The sequence below is a fragment of the Trichosurus vulpecula genome, chromosome 2 (assembly GCF_011100635.1).
Source record: "Trichosurus vulpecula isolate mTriVul1 chromosome 2, mTriVul1.pri, whole genome shotgun sequence".
NCBI classification, from domain to species: Eukaryota; Metazoa; Chordata; class Mammalia; order Diprotodontia; family Phalangeridae; genus Trichosurus; species Trichosurus vulpecula.
Window position 1 is genome coordinate 125,446,920 of NC_050574.1, and position 15,998 is coordinate 125,462,917.

General features: G+C 50.0%; 1 protein-coding gene across 1 annotated transcript in view; it reads left to right on the forward strand.

The window, feature by feature from the left end:
* The first annotated feature begins 15,050 nt into the window (after positions 1–15,050).
* Positions 15,051–15,998, forward strand: part of STARD10 (StAR related lipid transfer domain containing 10) — a 35,733-nt gene continuing 34,785 nt past the window's right edge. The window contains exon 1 of the mRNA XM_036747343.1: positions 15,051–15,221. The gene's annotated coding sequence lies outside the window, so the exon portion shown is untranslated. The remainder of the gene's footprint in view (positions 15,222–15,998) is intronic.

Below are 15,998 nucleotides of genomic sequence, written 5' to 3' on the forward strand. Positions count from 1 at the left end.
TTCACTGGGTGATCTCATCAGCTCCCCTGGATTTAATTGCCATCTTTCTGCCGATGATTCTCGATCTACCTATCCTCCCCACATCCAGTCGTTGCCAAGGCCTGTCACAATCACACGTTTGCAACATCTCTCAAAAAAAAAAAAAACAAAAAAAACCGCCTCCTTCCCTCCTCTGACACCACCACCACCACCACTCTAGTGCAGGCCCTGATCACCTCAGGCCTAGATTATTACAATAGCTGCTGGGGAGTCCGCCTGCCTACCCTCCTCCAGCCTCTATTCAGCCAACAAAGTGATTCTCCTGAAATGCGGGTCTGACCATGTCATGGTCACCCCACCCCCCCACTCAGTAAACTCCAGCGGCTCCCTTTCACCTCCAGGATCAAATGCAAAATTCTGTTTAGTGTGGAAGGCCCTTCTTAACCTACCTCCCCCTCCCCCACCTAGTCTTACACCTTATTCCCCTCCACATACCCTTCGATCCAGTCACCCTGGCTTCCATCTCTTGGCTCCAGGCATTTTCTCTGGGGGACACGCTTGGAATACTCTCCTTTCTCATCCTCTTCTGGTTTCCTTTCGGTCCCCAAAATCACATCAGCTGCCGGAAACCTTTCCCAACTCCTCTGAATTCTAGTGTCTTCCCTCACTAATTATTTCCTATTTTATCCCTTACACAGCTTATTTGTACATATTTGTTGTCTCCCCCCATTAGAATGTGAACTCCTTGGGGCCAGGCCCTGTCTGTTGCCTCTTTTTCGATCCTTAGTGCTTAATACAGTGCTTAATACAGTGCCTGGCACATAGTAGGCACTTTAGAAAAAGGGCTTACTGACTTGAAACTGACTGATATGTAAAATTCTTGGTCAACCTTAAGTGCTATATAAATGCTACTATCATTTTTATTCCCCCTAAACCATGCACTGAACCAGGATTTCAGCCTTAAGACTTAAATTTCTGAAAGGTGAAACCTTCTTCCCTCCCCAACCTGTTTCCCGATTCCTTGATCTTCTGCCTCTCCCCTGCACCATCAAGCAGTGATAGACTTATCTGTACATGGACATCTATCCTCAGCCTAGATCTATCCTCGCAGAGCTGACAAATGATCGGTGTTTGGGGAGGAAGAGGGATTGTGAAGATTTGGGTAGGATGGGAATAGACTGTGGGTATCTTTGTTAGTGACTCAGTGCTTATAAGGTACTTAAGGATGTCTTTCCAGTGAGCAGAGCTACTACTGGACACTGTATGGGACTCCTGGGCTGAATTAATCAGCTTGAGGCTACAGTAAGAGGTGGCAGAGGATAAAAATACCAAGAGAGAAGCTCCCTGGAGGTGGGGCCCACAGCCAGATTCAGGCATGAGTCACCCACCCCATAACTAAATTTAGAAGATGCTGAGGGAGGGACCTTCCTCCCGTTAAGAGCTGTGGAGACCTGAGAGATACCGACTAAGGTGTTTAGAGGCAAGCCGAAGGGGTCTTCAGTGGTCATCTGAGTCATCCCTGCTTTGGAGGAAGAGAGGCCAGGAGCAAAGCCAGGCAAGGCAGGGCAAAGATAGAACTAGGAGTGGTGGAAAAACTAATAAAACTCATCTCTAAGCCCTGAGCCTAGACTGTGGTCTCAGCATGACTCCTAACTCACACACAGACATGCCTTTGGTTACCAGGGGACTCAGAGAGAGGGCGAGAGGATGAATGACTTGGTGCAGCCCATCTGAACTGAACAACTGGAAAATCATCCCAGGCACTAGATTCATAGACTCAGGGAATGTTCGAGCCAGAAGGGAACTTAGCCAGTCTGAGGGTTCTTAACCTGAGGTCTGTGACTTCAAAAACATTTTGATAACTGTGTTTTAATATTATTGGTTTCCTTTGTACTTTGTGCATTTTAAAACATTCTTCTGAGAAAGGGTCCCTAGATTTCACTGGACTGATCACCAAGAAAGCACACACACACACACACACACACAAGGTTAACAGCTTAAGTGTCTTGCTGAGGGTTACACAGCGGGGATCAGAAGCTGCTCTCTCCTGACTCCTTGTCTTTCTACTTGACACACCACATTGGGCATGCTCATACTGCCTCAGCGCCCTTGGCAGGGGAGGGGTCAGGGGGCAGCCTCAACTGCCTGAGAGGTCCTTAAGCCCAGCAACCAAGAGAGGCTGTGCTGACTTCCCTGCCCCAGGCTCAGTGGGAGAAAGGCTAGAGGGAATTTAGGTCATGGAAACATCCAGACAGGAGATCGTGCCTTATTCATGAGCCCCTGACTGGGCCAGGCCTAGTCCTCTACAGGTTAAGATAACCCCAGGGTGATAAGCTCCAGGAGAGAAGGAAAAGTTTGTGTTCCCTAAGATCCTCATGCCCTCATCCCACCAAGTTCAGGAACATCTCTGACATCTGCTCCCATTAATTCCCAGCCCCTTAGAGGAAAATAGGATGTGAAGCCATAAGAGACCTTAAGATTATCTAATCTAATGTCACCGTAAAAGAAATGGGTCCAGAGGTTGTGATTTTCCTAAAGTCTCCTGGGTAACTGAATCCTGTGTTTAGGGCCCAGAAAGACCCATGCCAAGAGGACCCCATCAATTTCCTCAGTTCCTCCAAGATTCGAGGAAAGAACCTTAGAACTTTTGATAATAAGAGTCAGAGGATTTAGAACTGGGAACCCTTTTTTTTTTACACCTCAACGCTTGTGCCACCTCTGCCGTGAGCCTCCCAGTTGAATGTGACTTCTTAAACTACCTTACATTTTCCTGATTTTAAATTGATTTTTAAATTTGCTTCTGTGCCTTTATACTAACATCTCTTAAAGGTGTACTGGCAGATGGCAGAAACTTGGAGTTTAATCTGCACCATTAATATTTTTTCCCATCTCTTTCTAAGTCCAGTGCAACACTGAACTCTCCCTTATTTTGGCTTTCATCTGGGCCTATGTTTTCACTGGGTATCCAACATCAGTGAGGAGATCCCTCTTTCTAATGCATCGATAACTTCTCTCTAATTTACGCTATTAGAGATTTGTTTGTGGAGCTGAGAGGTCAAGCTTCTTCCAAGTTTCAGCCAGTCTGCATTATAGGAAGGGCTCACGGCCAGATCTTCCTGACTCTCAGGCCAGGCCTCCCACAGCCTGCTCTTCACCACTTCACTCTGCCTTTCTCTTGCATAACTCCCATGCATCATGTTTATTTGTGTACATGTCATATTGTTCTGAGTAGACTTGAAGCTCTGTGAAAACTAAGAACTGTCATTTTTTCCATCTTTGTATCCCTGACACATGGTCTTATAATTAGTGGGTACTTAATAAACATGTGAGTCCAGATCTCAAGGCAGCCACCAGAAAGAATCCTATGATTTAGAGCTGCATTCCATTCCTTTTCCTCCTCTTCCCTTCTCTTTCCATTCCTTTCTGTTCCTGCTCCTCACCTCCATGGCTAAAATCCCCCGGCCAGCTGACCTGACTTCTCCAGCCCTGTGCCAGGACTGCAGCTGACTGACTCTCTGGCCCCTCACCCTCGCTCCCCCCCCTTGCCCCTTTCACTCATTTCCCGAGACTGTGACTTGACTAGTGGCAGTGGGTGCTTCCAGCCTTTCAGAGATGACTCCTCACTCTATTTCTTACTGATGGTTTCTTGCTGTAGAATCTAGTGCCCACTTGCACTTGTATAGATGGGTCTCCCTCCTCCAGCCCCTAGAGGATGCCTGCAGTCCAAGCAGCCTGTGAGTTCTTTGAAAGCCAGAACCTGTCATTTTAAAATTCTGTTCTTGACAGGATCAAGGTACTCTGTGGGTCCAGATGCACTCCCAAAGTTCTAGCTCACCTCTGGTAGTTGGCCAGAAGGAACGATTAGCTTAGAGCAAAGGCATTTTCTGGTATAGCAGTAGTAAGAGAACTTTGATTAGGGCATTTTCTCTCCCCACAAGCTCAGGCACCCTCTCTTACAAACATACCTAGTTTCAGCACAGAGACCAGGCACTCGGAGGTCGTGAGTAGGGAACCTGTGTGGCCGTGGCCTGCACATGTGAGGAGCCCCCAGGGACCCCTTATCTTGCATTCTTTCCTCTGACCTTGGTGTCCAAGTCTCCTTCAGATGCTGCCCTACTGGTCCATGGTGGAGATTGCTTGGCTGTATTCTTCATTGCCTCCAGCCCCTAGCTCAGCTGAAATCTGTGGTAGCTTTGTGCCTCTAATAACTGCACCAGAACTAAGTGTGCTGCTCTTGTAATCACCGTTCCAAGGGCCTGCTCTTTCTGGGGCACACTGATCCAACAGCTGGCTGGAGTCTCAGCTGCTTCCAGTTCCTGGGGCTGCTGAAATTGTTCACTGGGGCAAGGCAGTCTCTCATAGAGAGCCAGAAGCCTTATGCTAACTGATGGGCAGTCTCCCCAGCTCAGGCCTCTCAGAGGCCTTTAGCCCATTCCAGGTGCCAAGCTTTCTGTTCTAACACCTTGCATAAGGTTGGGGTTTAGGAAGCAACTTTACGAAATTCCTTCTCAGGCTGGAGGCTAATGTATTTCCCTATGGCCTTGAGGTACTATTGCAAGATGCCATTGCTGAGTAAAAGAATCATCCCTTGTTTATCTTTCTATACTCTAGGAGGCTCTGAAGAACCCCTTTAACTCACTGTGGGAACAGCTTTTTTTATAGAGGCCACAAGGGCCAATCAGTAGACATTCTGCCTGCTTTCATCCAATGGCCAATGCCTTCTCGGGTTATCGGGTTGTCTAGGAGACTCCTGCATACATTGTTATTGGGTTTAGTGAATTCCTGTATACCCCGTTATTGTTGGGTTGGATTTTTTAAGTTAAACTCCTCAGTTTGATCGGAGTCTTTCCCTGATCCACCATTGATAAAAGCAAACACTTTGTAGGAACCTTTCTTCCCTCCCCCCTCCCCACAGTGTCATTATTATAGAGGAGGCCCAAACATTTTACAGGCCCAGGCAGGTTAAATAATCCAGGCAATAATGATAGAATTGCTAGCACCGGGCCTGTGACTCTAGCACTTTGTCTGTTGTGAGGGCTGATGTTACTGTTACAAGCGTGGGGAGGGTGGAACGGACCTTAGAGGTCATCTATTCCAGACTCTTCATTTTAGCGGATGAAGAAACTGAGACCCACGGAGCTTAAGGGACGTGTCCAGGGTCACAGGAAATCAGCGGCAAAGCCAAGATCCCCCGACTGACTCCAAAGCCAGGGCTCTTCCCACCACACCACACTGCCTCCCATGGAGGACTGCAGATTTTAGCCAGGGAAAGAGTGCTGGTCTAGGAGTCAGGCAGGCCAATCCTGTAGCGACTCTTGACACTAACTAGCTGTGTAAGCTTGGGCAAACGACTTAACTCCCTTGTGCCTCAAGTTTCCTCATGCAGCAAATGGGGACAATACTCCTGTTGTACTTACCTTCCAGGACTGTTGTGAACAAAGTGCTTTGTAAACTTTCTATGTCTTAGTGCTTCAGGATGCCCAGCTTTCTTATGGGAGGGGCTTCTTCCTCTGTGCCCGGCCCATCAGCAGAGTCTTCCTGAGTCACCCTCTGACTTAGGAGTGAACATCTCTGAGCTGAGGGGACCTTCAGATAATGGTTGTAGGGTCTATCTCTGAGGCCTCCCAAGTTGGTAGGACCTGCTAGGTCTACCACTTCAAAGGTACCACCTTCAGGAAGCCAGCATCACCTCCTGACCCAGATGAGTTACTGGGGCAAGACATTAGTAGACTTATCATTCTACTATTCAGTTTAATTCAATTCAGCATTTATTAAGCAGCCATTGTGTATAAGGCACTGGGTCCTATGCTGGGAACAAAGCTTTCCCCATTAGATTATAAGCTCCCTGGGGACAAGGACTGTCCTTTTTTTTCCCCATATTTATACCCCGAGTACTCAGCACAGTGCCTAGCCTATAATAGGTGCTTTTGATAAATGTTTGTCAGCCATTGATTAAAGCTAAAACAGAACAGTCTCTGCCCTTGAGGCTCTTACTCTGGGGATGTCACCTGCACACAAGTTAACTGCATACAAAGTTTGTATGAGGGGAGGGTGAGGAAAACAGAGCCCATGGAGGCAGATTTTGGCCTTCCCAGCAGAGCCGTGCCAGAGCAGAATGGCTTGCTCAGGGAGGGAGGGTTTCAGGGAAGGTTGGAGGCTGAATGGTCCTCTGTAGATGTAGAGAGGATACCATCTTCAGAGACAGGTTGGGCTGGATGTCCCCAGAGGTTGCTTCAAGCCCTGAGAGCCTAGAAGTCTATGTTTCTAATGAACGATGACTCACTTCCGAATATAACACAGCACTTTACAGTTTACACAGTGATTCCCCAACCCTTCTGTCACTGCTCCCAGGATCCTAGACAGAGAGTGGCACAGAATCCCAGAGCTAGAAGATGCATCTGGGATCTAACTCAGTCCCTTACTCTTCCCTCTCTTCATTCTCTCTCACCTGACATCTCCAATCAGGGGCTAAGTGTTGTCATTCCATGTCTACAACAGCTCTCGAATCCACTCCCTTACTCTTCCCTCTCTTCACTCTCTCACCTGACATCTCTAATCTGGGGCCAAGTGTTGTCATTCCACGTCTACAGCAGCTCTCACATCCCTTCTCTCCACTCACACAGGCTCTTATCACTCTTGCATCAGCTCCCTGTCTGGGCTCCCTGCCCCAGGCCTCTCCCCACCCCCTTTCTTCACACAGCCACCAAGGTGATATTCCTAAAGCACTGGTGTGACCATGGTGGCTCCTGCTCAGCAAGCTTCTTTTAGCCTAGAATCAAATCCAGACTCCCCTGCTGGGCCTTTAAAGCTCTTCCCAAACTGGCCCCAACCTACTTTTCCAGCCTTATTCCGTTACGCCCCTTCACACACTCTTTAGGCCAACCAGGCTGGTCTGCAGCAGGTATTTAATGACCCTTTGTCAATTGGTGGATTGAAATGAGAAAAGTGAGGCTTAGAGAAAGGAAACCCAGGAGCACAAAGCTGGCTTGCTGCTGAGATAAGATTTGAGCTCAGGACTTGTGACTCCTACTGCTCCCCTCCCCAGTCTTAGAGATTGAGAAGCTGAAGGTCGGAGAGGCGAAGGAGTTTCCCTGAAGTCACACAGCTAGTTTCTGAGAGAGTTGGGATTCAAATCCAGGGCTTCTGATCCCAAACTGTTGTTAATAGCTAATGCTTCCTTCATGCTTGCGATGCTCTTTCTCCTGGCTCCCTGGCTTCTTTCAAATTGCAAATAAAACCTCACCTTCTAGAAGAAGCTTTTCCTCTCTTGATTATCTCCAGTTTATCCAATCTCTAGATTGTTTGTACATAGTTGTTGGCATGTTGTCTGCCTCATCAGATTGGGAATTCCTCCAGAACAGGGACTGTCTTTTACTTTTCTTTGTATCTCCTGCGCCTGGCACACATTAGGGGCAAAATAAGTGTTTACTGTCTGACTAGAATATCATCTCACTTAGCCCTCACAACAACTCTCTGAAGTAGGTGCTCTTGCCAGCTTCATTTTACACACAAATGAATGAATTGAGGTTCAGAGCAGTTCAGTGACTTCCTCGAGGTCACACAGCTAGCAAGTATAGGAAGTGGGATTTGAACCCAGGTCTAAGTCACATCGAGTCCAGTGTTCTCTCCACTCCCCTAGACCAGCCTCTATACTTTTCACAGTTCCTTTCATATGCTTCTATTCTTTTACCAGCACAGGAAGGCAAGCAGGGCAGATAATATTTTATCAGTTTGACAGAGGAAGAAACTGAGGCTTGCAGAGGTAAATGGACATGCCCAAGGTCCCACAACAAGTGGCTGAGCCAGAACTCCCATCTCCTGACTTTTCACCCAGGTCCTTTTTGTTCATATTGGGCTGTTTCACTTTTAACTGGGGGGAATTTCAGAGATTTGGGAGAGAAGAGTTGTGTGTGGTCATTCCATGAGCAGACCTTTGATTTGGTCTACACTGAGGACTTTTCAGGAAGATAAGTATAAGTGATCTGGAGCCCGTTATGCTGAGAAAAGCCCAAACCAGGGCAGGGAAGTGAGTAGGATTAGAACTCAGTACTCTGAGGACTGGGGAGGGGGGGAGTAGTAGGAACTTGAGACCAGATGTGCTTTCATCATCTCTGATGACATTTTAGCAAGCAGCAGCATTGACAGATCTTTATTTAGTGCACTGCCTGGAAGGCCCAAACTCAATTCTGAGTAAGGTCAATATGTCCTAAGGACTCTTAAGGACTTTTCTGTCTCCCTCTCCCATCTCTCAGACCATCACTCTCTTCCAGAGCACTGTTTCTCCTCCAACCCCTCACCCTCCACCCCAACTATAAAAGGCTCCCTGAGATTAGTTGCTGTATCTCCCCTTTAGGCAATGGGTTTCTTAAGGACAGAGGAGATGAGCTTTTTGACCTTCCTCCTTCTTCAGACTATGGGCCCTCTGAGGGCTATGCTGGGTCTTAGTTCCCTGGTTTTTCATCTCTGGGCTCTGTGCCCAGTATGCTGAGGACCAGGCCTGTGCGGGTGTGACTGTCTGGACTCTTGTTTTGTCACCATCAGGAACTCTGTGTCCCTAAATGGGATGGACTGATAAAGAAGCCTGTGAAGGGAGACTAAAGGTCATCCTGTCCCCCAATAAGAAGCCCCAGCATTTCTGCAATAAATGGAGAAAATTTTCCCTCCTCTCTCCTTTCTTAAGTCTCTAGGCCTGGCTTATTTTCTTGTTTGATTCCTCAAAGCTTTGGCTTGAGAGGAAAGAAAAGGAATGTCTGGTCACATTTTGCAGAGAAGGAAACTGAGGCCTATTGAGGGGAATGGGCATGACTAAGCCTGAACATCTGATACATGGAAGAACCAGGACTCAAGCCTAGATCCTCTGACAAGTCCAGTGCTCTCTCTGTTGCACTGTGGGGTCTCATGTCACTGGCTTCTCATGCCAGATTTGAAAGTGAGGCAGGGTAGGAATGCACTCCTACTTCACAGAGGGGAGAACCAAGGCCCAGAGGAAAGACTCAAGCTCAGGCCTCTGGCCTCATAGTGAGGAATCTGTAGTCAATTTTTCCCTAAACTCTCTCACTCCATGATCTCATCAGCTGCCATGGCATTGTTATCATCCCTGTGCAGATAACTACTCCCAGGTCTCTATGTCCAGCCTGGATCTCTCTCTGGAGCTCTAGTCCCATATCACCAGCTGCCTATTGGATCGTTCAAACTAGGCCTTCTGTAGGGGAAGGAGAGGAAGGGAGAGAGCGTTTATTGTGCACCTGTGAATGCCAGGCACTGTGCCGTAGGCGCCTCGATCTCAATATGCTTAAAACAGAACCCTTTTTCTTTCCCCCAGACCTATCCCTCCTTCGAAACTTCCCTATTTCTGGTCCCCCAGGTTCCTGACCTGGGGGTCATCCCTGATACCTCACTTTTTTTGTACCCCAGTGATAGCACTCCTCTCTATCTGTTTCTCACCACCTACTCCGTGGCTCCCATCCCAGTTCAGACCTTCATCCCATCTTGGTTAACCTTCTGCTTAGCCTCCTAGCTGGCTCTGCCCACCTGAGGCCTCTCTCTGGTCTCTCATCCACTCTCCACACAGCTGTCCAAGTGACTTTCCTAAGGTGCAGATCTGACCATGACACTCTCCTCCTGCTAATCCAGTAAACTCCAATGGCTCCCTAGAAACTCCACTGGCTTTTAAAGCTCTTCGCAGCCTGACTTCCAGCTGTCTTATACACAGCTTTCTCCACGTTTCCTCCAAAATCACAGTGCCAAGCCCCGACAAGATGGTCCCTAATATCCTTTGTAGGACCTTGTGACCTATTGGTGGTAAGTCTCTGTATTAAGTCTCGGTGTGAGTAATTCGAGATATGTTTGTTTGGGGTAGGGGGTGGGGCAGTGAAAGAGAAGGAGAAACATGGGGCTGTCTCTCTCAGGAACTAAATAACTTAGGAAAAAGTTGGGGCTACGGGAGTTGGGGATTCATTGGAAAGTAGCCCTCCCCCTACCTCCCTCTACCATTCCTGTATTTGCTTCCTCAGAGCCTAGAATCCCCACCCTGGGCAAACACTACCTCCCCTCCTTTGGGCCCCAGATCCGGGTCCAACCACTCCTTGTCCATGCCAGTATAATCCTTTGTTTGAAAGGGCCCAGCTACACTTTGGGGACTTCTTTCATCTGAAGCTCATTCACCCCACCCAAGTGATACAGAAACTTCAGTATCTGACAACCCCTGGCCCCAGGAGCACAGTCACTCTCCTTCCTTAAAAGCACATGAATTCACAAAGCTCAAAACATTTACAGTTTTATTTACATGTTAAAGAAAAGACAGGACTCCTTTCAGACCTTTAGAAAATATCTGTTCTCATAAGTTAGCAACCTTCCCCACAGACATCGGTATAGTCTTAATCACAGGGTAGTTCCCAGATGAGGGCTCTAGCAGGAGGTACCTGGGGATATTGCTCTTCCTGATGGGAGGAGCTATCTAACCCTCTGCAGGAGACATCTTTCTTAGGGCCTCGGTCTTCTCACCTGTGGGGGTGGGGTGGGGCAGGAAGATGGGACAGGGAATCTGTATCATATGTGCCCTATGAGGAGCGTGAATAGTTACCATTTTGCCCAAGAGAATCTTCTACCCCAGGACCTCAGAGTATTCACTGTGGACTGGAGTGTTGAAGGGTTATGGTAGACCTGGAATGTTAAGTTCAGGAGCCACTCTGATCCGGGGTTCTGTGAGGCAAAGAAGAAGTAGAGGGGTATGTGTGGGGCAGAGGGAAGCTACCCCTTTGCTTCTGGCTTTTCCTACACCCTGGCCATACTCACTCTCTGGTGACATCACAGAGGGAATCACCCAATCCCCAGGGGAGTCCAGCGTCAGCCCTACCCTCACAACTCTACCTTATCACCCAGGTAACCTGACAATTGGCTTGGCTGGAAACAGGCCCCAGCTGTCCATCCCAAAGGAGGGGGTGGGGGGAGGAGGGGGCAGGGGGGCCTTCTCCCTATCTCCTAGAGTGGGGAGGACACTGAGGCAGCCCTTTCTCACTCTTTGTCTCTCTGGATGGTGAGTAAGAGCAGAATATTTCTCCTAACATTTCCTCTAGCCTGGTCAGCTGAGGTTGGTCCAAAAGTCCTTTCCTTTCTCCTAGCTCACTGGAAGTCTGGCATTGCTCACTTCCACTGAATGTGGGTGATATTAAAGCTAGTAAATCCAGCTCTAAGGAACAGAGGCCCAGAGGTAGATTGGGGAATTAACCAAGGTTACATAACTGGTCTGAAACAGAGCTAGAACCTGGGTTCTAGCCCAGGACTTGTGAATCTCCTGCCACTGATTCACTGTGGGTTCTTGGCATCTATTTTAAAGCCAGATTTGAAGAGGGAAGGGAGGAGGTTCAGTGTCAATAAATGTTTCTTTAATGAATTAATGAACAAAGGAATGAATGACCGAATTAAAAGCAGGTCCTCAGAGGACTGTTGTAGTGAGGGAGATCCAGGGTAGAGACTGGGCTGGGACCTGAAAGCCCTGCATTCTAGCTTTGGCCTTTGCACTGGGTTTCTGCCAGTTTCTTTCCTTGTGGGACCCCCAGTTCCTCCCCAGGTCAAATGGGACCAAAAGAGCCCCAGAGGAGAACACTAGTTAAATGCATCAGAATGGATCATAAGACTTAGAACTGGAAGAGGCCTTAGAGATGATCTAGGATTATTCTGATGGTGTCACTGAAAGAAAGCCTTGGAGGTCCTGAGAACAGAAGGTCAAAGGGAGAACCGCACGGGTAGAACAGGGTGACTCCTGAGTCAGTGTTTACTGTGAAGGAACATTACTGGGGAAAGGGGGCAGTGTATTTGATAATTGGCTAAGGGTGCTCCCTCAGCTCTCCCTACTGGGTCTGCCTCTACTGTACCCCCCAGCCCAGCCTCCTAGGGAGACACGGAGGCGACATTTTGTGAATAGATTGCCTCTTCTGTTTGCCAGGACAACCCTTCCCAGGGACCTGAGCAATCTGTTAATGGTTAATCTCTGTTTGGCTTTGGGCAATAACTTCTGTTCCTCGGTGTTCTCCACCTGTGTTTGCTTTATTGTGTCCTCCTATAAAGCTAGGTGTTTCCTGAGGGCAGAGAGTGTCTTCAGGTCTTTGGAGGGGGCTGTGCCTGCATTCCTCTCCCCCTGTCCAGTCTTTGAGTCAAGGGGCAGCATCTTCCCTCAGGAAGACTCCTGGTCTGAGGTAGAAGGACTGGAGAAGGGACCCCCACCCCCACTCCAAGGCCCGGTCTACTCCTTCCTCCTTACTGCCCATCCAAGTCAGGAAGTCTTGGTATTACTTTACCTCTTCCTCTGCTCCCAGCCAGCCAATCAGTGCCCCATATTGTAGGAGTCCCAAACCCAGCTTCCCTGCTCTGGGAAGGCATAATCTCCAGATCTGAGGCCCCAAAGTCGTGCAGCTGGTCACTGGGACTGTTAGAACACAGTGGCGTCTGTTCACACTGGGTTTCTGCCTTTCCTTGCATCCCCAGTGTCTAAGCAGGCTGGAACATAGTAAGCGCATAATAAATGCTTGTAGATCACACTTCAAAAGTGACCATCCAGTCCAGGTCCTTCATTTTGTTGAAAGGAAAGCCAGGGACCCAAGAGGTCAGGCAGTGACTTAACCAAGGTCAAACAGCAAGTTAGTGACAGGACCACTGGCTAAGTAAGTCTCCTAGCTTCCCATAAGATTTTTTTTATTCATCTTTTTACCATACCCTATCTGTTGTAAAATATTGGCCATACTAGAGTACAGCTTATTACAATATGTATTGTAATACATGACTAAATAACGCAATTATAAATCCTTAGTTATGCTAAGAGCAATTCACAACTGAAAGAGGAGTACAAGTACACCTAGTTCTAGAGGACCTGTCTATAAACAATTGCTATTTTGCCACACAGGTCAAGCAAGGAATCATGATTTGCTTTACATTACAGAAGGGGTCCCACGTAGGCCCGTTTGGGTCCCAGTACCTTGGGTGTGCTTAAAGTGGACTCAGCTGCACCAAGGTTCCTGGGTGCCTACAGCCCTTTAGGAACACAGCTACTTCTGAGCACCTATCACAACACCCCCTGGCCTTTGTATTAGTGCTTTCCAGAAAGGATTCTGCTCTGCTTTAGCTCAGCACCTTTCAGGCCCTAGTGGGGGAAATGGGAGAGGCCCACTGAGGGTTAGACTCTATCATCTTCCCCAGGTCACACACAGCTGGCCTCTGAGGCTAGAGCTGGAACAGGACAGCCCAGGATTCTGGAAATCCGAAGCTCAGACAAAGGCCCTCCCCCTCTCTGGGACTCAGTTTCCTCCTCTGTAAGATGAAAAGGTTGGCTGGGCTCAAGGATTCCTTTTAGCTCTGTTCGGCAGCCTGGGAGAGTGAAAAGAATGCTGAAGTTGGAGGAGGCCTCTGAGACCTGGATCAAAGTTGTCAGCTCCAACATTTTACTGGTTGTGTGGCCTTAACTTCTCCCAGCCGAGGTTTTCTCATTTGAAAAATGGTGGTAATGATTCCTGCCTGCCTGTTGGCAGGGAGGGTAAGCCCCCCCCCCCTTTTGAGAACTCTGTATGCCTTAAAATGCTACAGAAATGTGAGCTTTTACTATTATGTTATTATTATTAGAACTATTACATACTATTCCTATATTATATACGATATACTATTACTGTTGTTAACTATTATAGCGAGCATTTATATCGCATGTTAAGGTCTGCAAAGCACTTTACATGTTACCTCATGTGATCCTTACAACAACCCTTTAAGGTAGGTTATTATCCTCATTTTATAGACCTTAGCAGCAGCAGCAGCAGCAATCTTAGGTTTCTTGTAGAACCTAAACTTTCAGAACTGGACCCCAACCCAATCATTTTATAGCCGAGGTAACTAAGCTCCAGACACTTAGATGTAGTAAGTGTTAAATGTTTGTTGAGGTCTGGTTCTAGATCCTCTGATCACTGTGTCCCTGATGCATGGTGAGGGGGGACAGTACCCGGACTGGGAGCCAGGGGATCTGGGTTGAGCTCCTTCTTTTCTGAACCTCTGTCCGGTGATTGTCACTCTTGGGCTGGGCAGGGGCATCAGATGTGAGAGTCACAGGGCTTCCAGCTTTATGTGTGTGACCGTGGGCAAGTTCCTTCCTCTCTCTGGGCCTCAGTTTCCTCAAACTCTGCAAAATGGGGATGATATTTATCCCATATGCCTCAGCGGAAAGTAACTTTAAAGGGATATGGAATTAGAAGCTGTTGTTCTTACCTAGGTTCCGTGTGATGGTCTAAATGCTTATCTGTCAACATTTAGTGTGGGCCTTTGTTTCTGGGGTGGTACAGTGTGCAAGAACCCCACTCATCGGGGTCAAGGATTTCCTGGTCTGCTCTCCACCCCAGTCTAACCTCCTTCTCTCAACACCTTCCCTCCTCCTCCTCTTCTCTCTCTTCCCCCTCCCCCAGCCTGCCTCTTTTCTCCCCTTCCCTTCTCCCGCCTGTAACCTCTCCTCCCCTTTTTATCCCTTCTTTCCCCTCCCCCTGTCCTGTCCTTCTTCCTCTTCCCCTCCTCCCTCGGTTCTCCACTCCTCTCTATTTTCTCCCCCTCCCCCCGCCCCCTCCCTCTCCTCCTCTGTAAAATGAGGGAGTTGGATCCGGCGATCTCTCCAGCCCCCCGAGCTCCGGCTCTCGAGATCCCGCGTCCCACTCCTCAGCTGGGACCAACTCCTGCTCTCCCTCCTCGGTCCTCTCCAACTCCATCCCACCCCCGACTCCCTTCTCTGTGGGCGCCTCCCCCTTCTCAGCCCTCTCCTCCTCTCCCCTCCCACCCAGCGCACCTGGCCCCCAGCCCGCAGCCCTCTCCCCTCGGGAGGGGCCGGGCGAGGCCCGGCTGGGACCGGCCGGGCGGGGCGGGGCGGGGCGGAGTCGGGGCAGGAGGCTGTGCCGCGGCGGGAGGTGGTGGAGAGGTGCGGGTGGGGGCGGGCGCTAGGACCCGGGGGGAGGGCGGGGCGGGGCTGGGCTGCAGGCGGGCGGCTCATCAGCTTCACCTCCGCAGCTTGGAAAAACCCCAGCTGGAGCGGGCGCCGGCTCGGGGGCCGGGAGGGGTCCGTGGGAGGAGGGCGGCCGAGGGGCCGGGAGTCGGGCACGCGGCGGCTTCCGAGCCCAGTCCCCTCGCCCCCTCAGAGAAGCAGCGGCCCCGGCTCGCTCCGGCAGCGGCAGCAGAGGCGGAGACTCTTGCACCCCGGGCCTGGGCGGGGGCGGCCGCCGGAGCAGGTGAGATGTTTGGCCGGGCCGGGGCCGGAGGGAGCTGCGCGGGGGCCCGTCCCCGTCCCCCCAGCCCTCCATCTCCGCACACGCAGCCCCCGCAGGTAGAGTTCGTCGCGGCTCCGGGCCCCTTTGGGTTCCGAGAGGGGACCGTGCCAGCCCTTCCTCCATCCTCCCCAACTTGGGGGACCCCTCGAGCCCCTCTGGTCTGCCCTGCTAACCTGGGGCGCCCTCTGTCCCTGGAGCCCCCGCTAGCCTTCCAGGATCTGCCCTCGTCCGGCTCCGGGACACCCTCTACCAAAGCCCTTCCTCCGGCTGCTTTCTCTGTCCGCGCCATCCTCGAGTCCCCTCTGTCTCTGATGCTCTCTCCGAGTCTCCCCCTCGCTGACCTCGTCAAGTTTGCGGCTCTCCCTGGTCCTTGTAGCTCAGGGGACCCCTCTGTCCCACAGATCTCCGTGGAACTCCCTCTGCCTTGTCCCTGGGGTCTCCTCTGCGCCCGCTTCTGTTCTCCAGGAGCCTAGTCTTGGCCTTAGTTCACTCAGCTCCCAGGCGCTTCTTGCACCCGCCCCATATCCCCCCTTTCTTCCCTGTCTCTTTCCCCAGTTGTCATGCCTCAGGCCCTTGAGCCCCTCCTGTTACATTTCATCCATGCCCCAAGACTCCTCAATTCTCTTCTTTTCTATCCCCATTCTCCTCTTTCAGATGACTTGAGATCCTGCTGTGCCTTCTCTTTCCTAGGACCTGGTATTCTCTCTCTCCTACTAGGGTCTCCCTTTGCCCCACCTC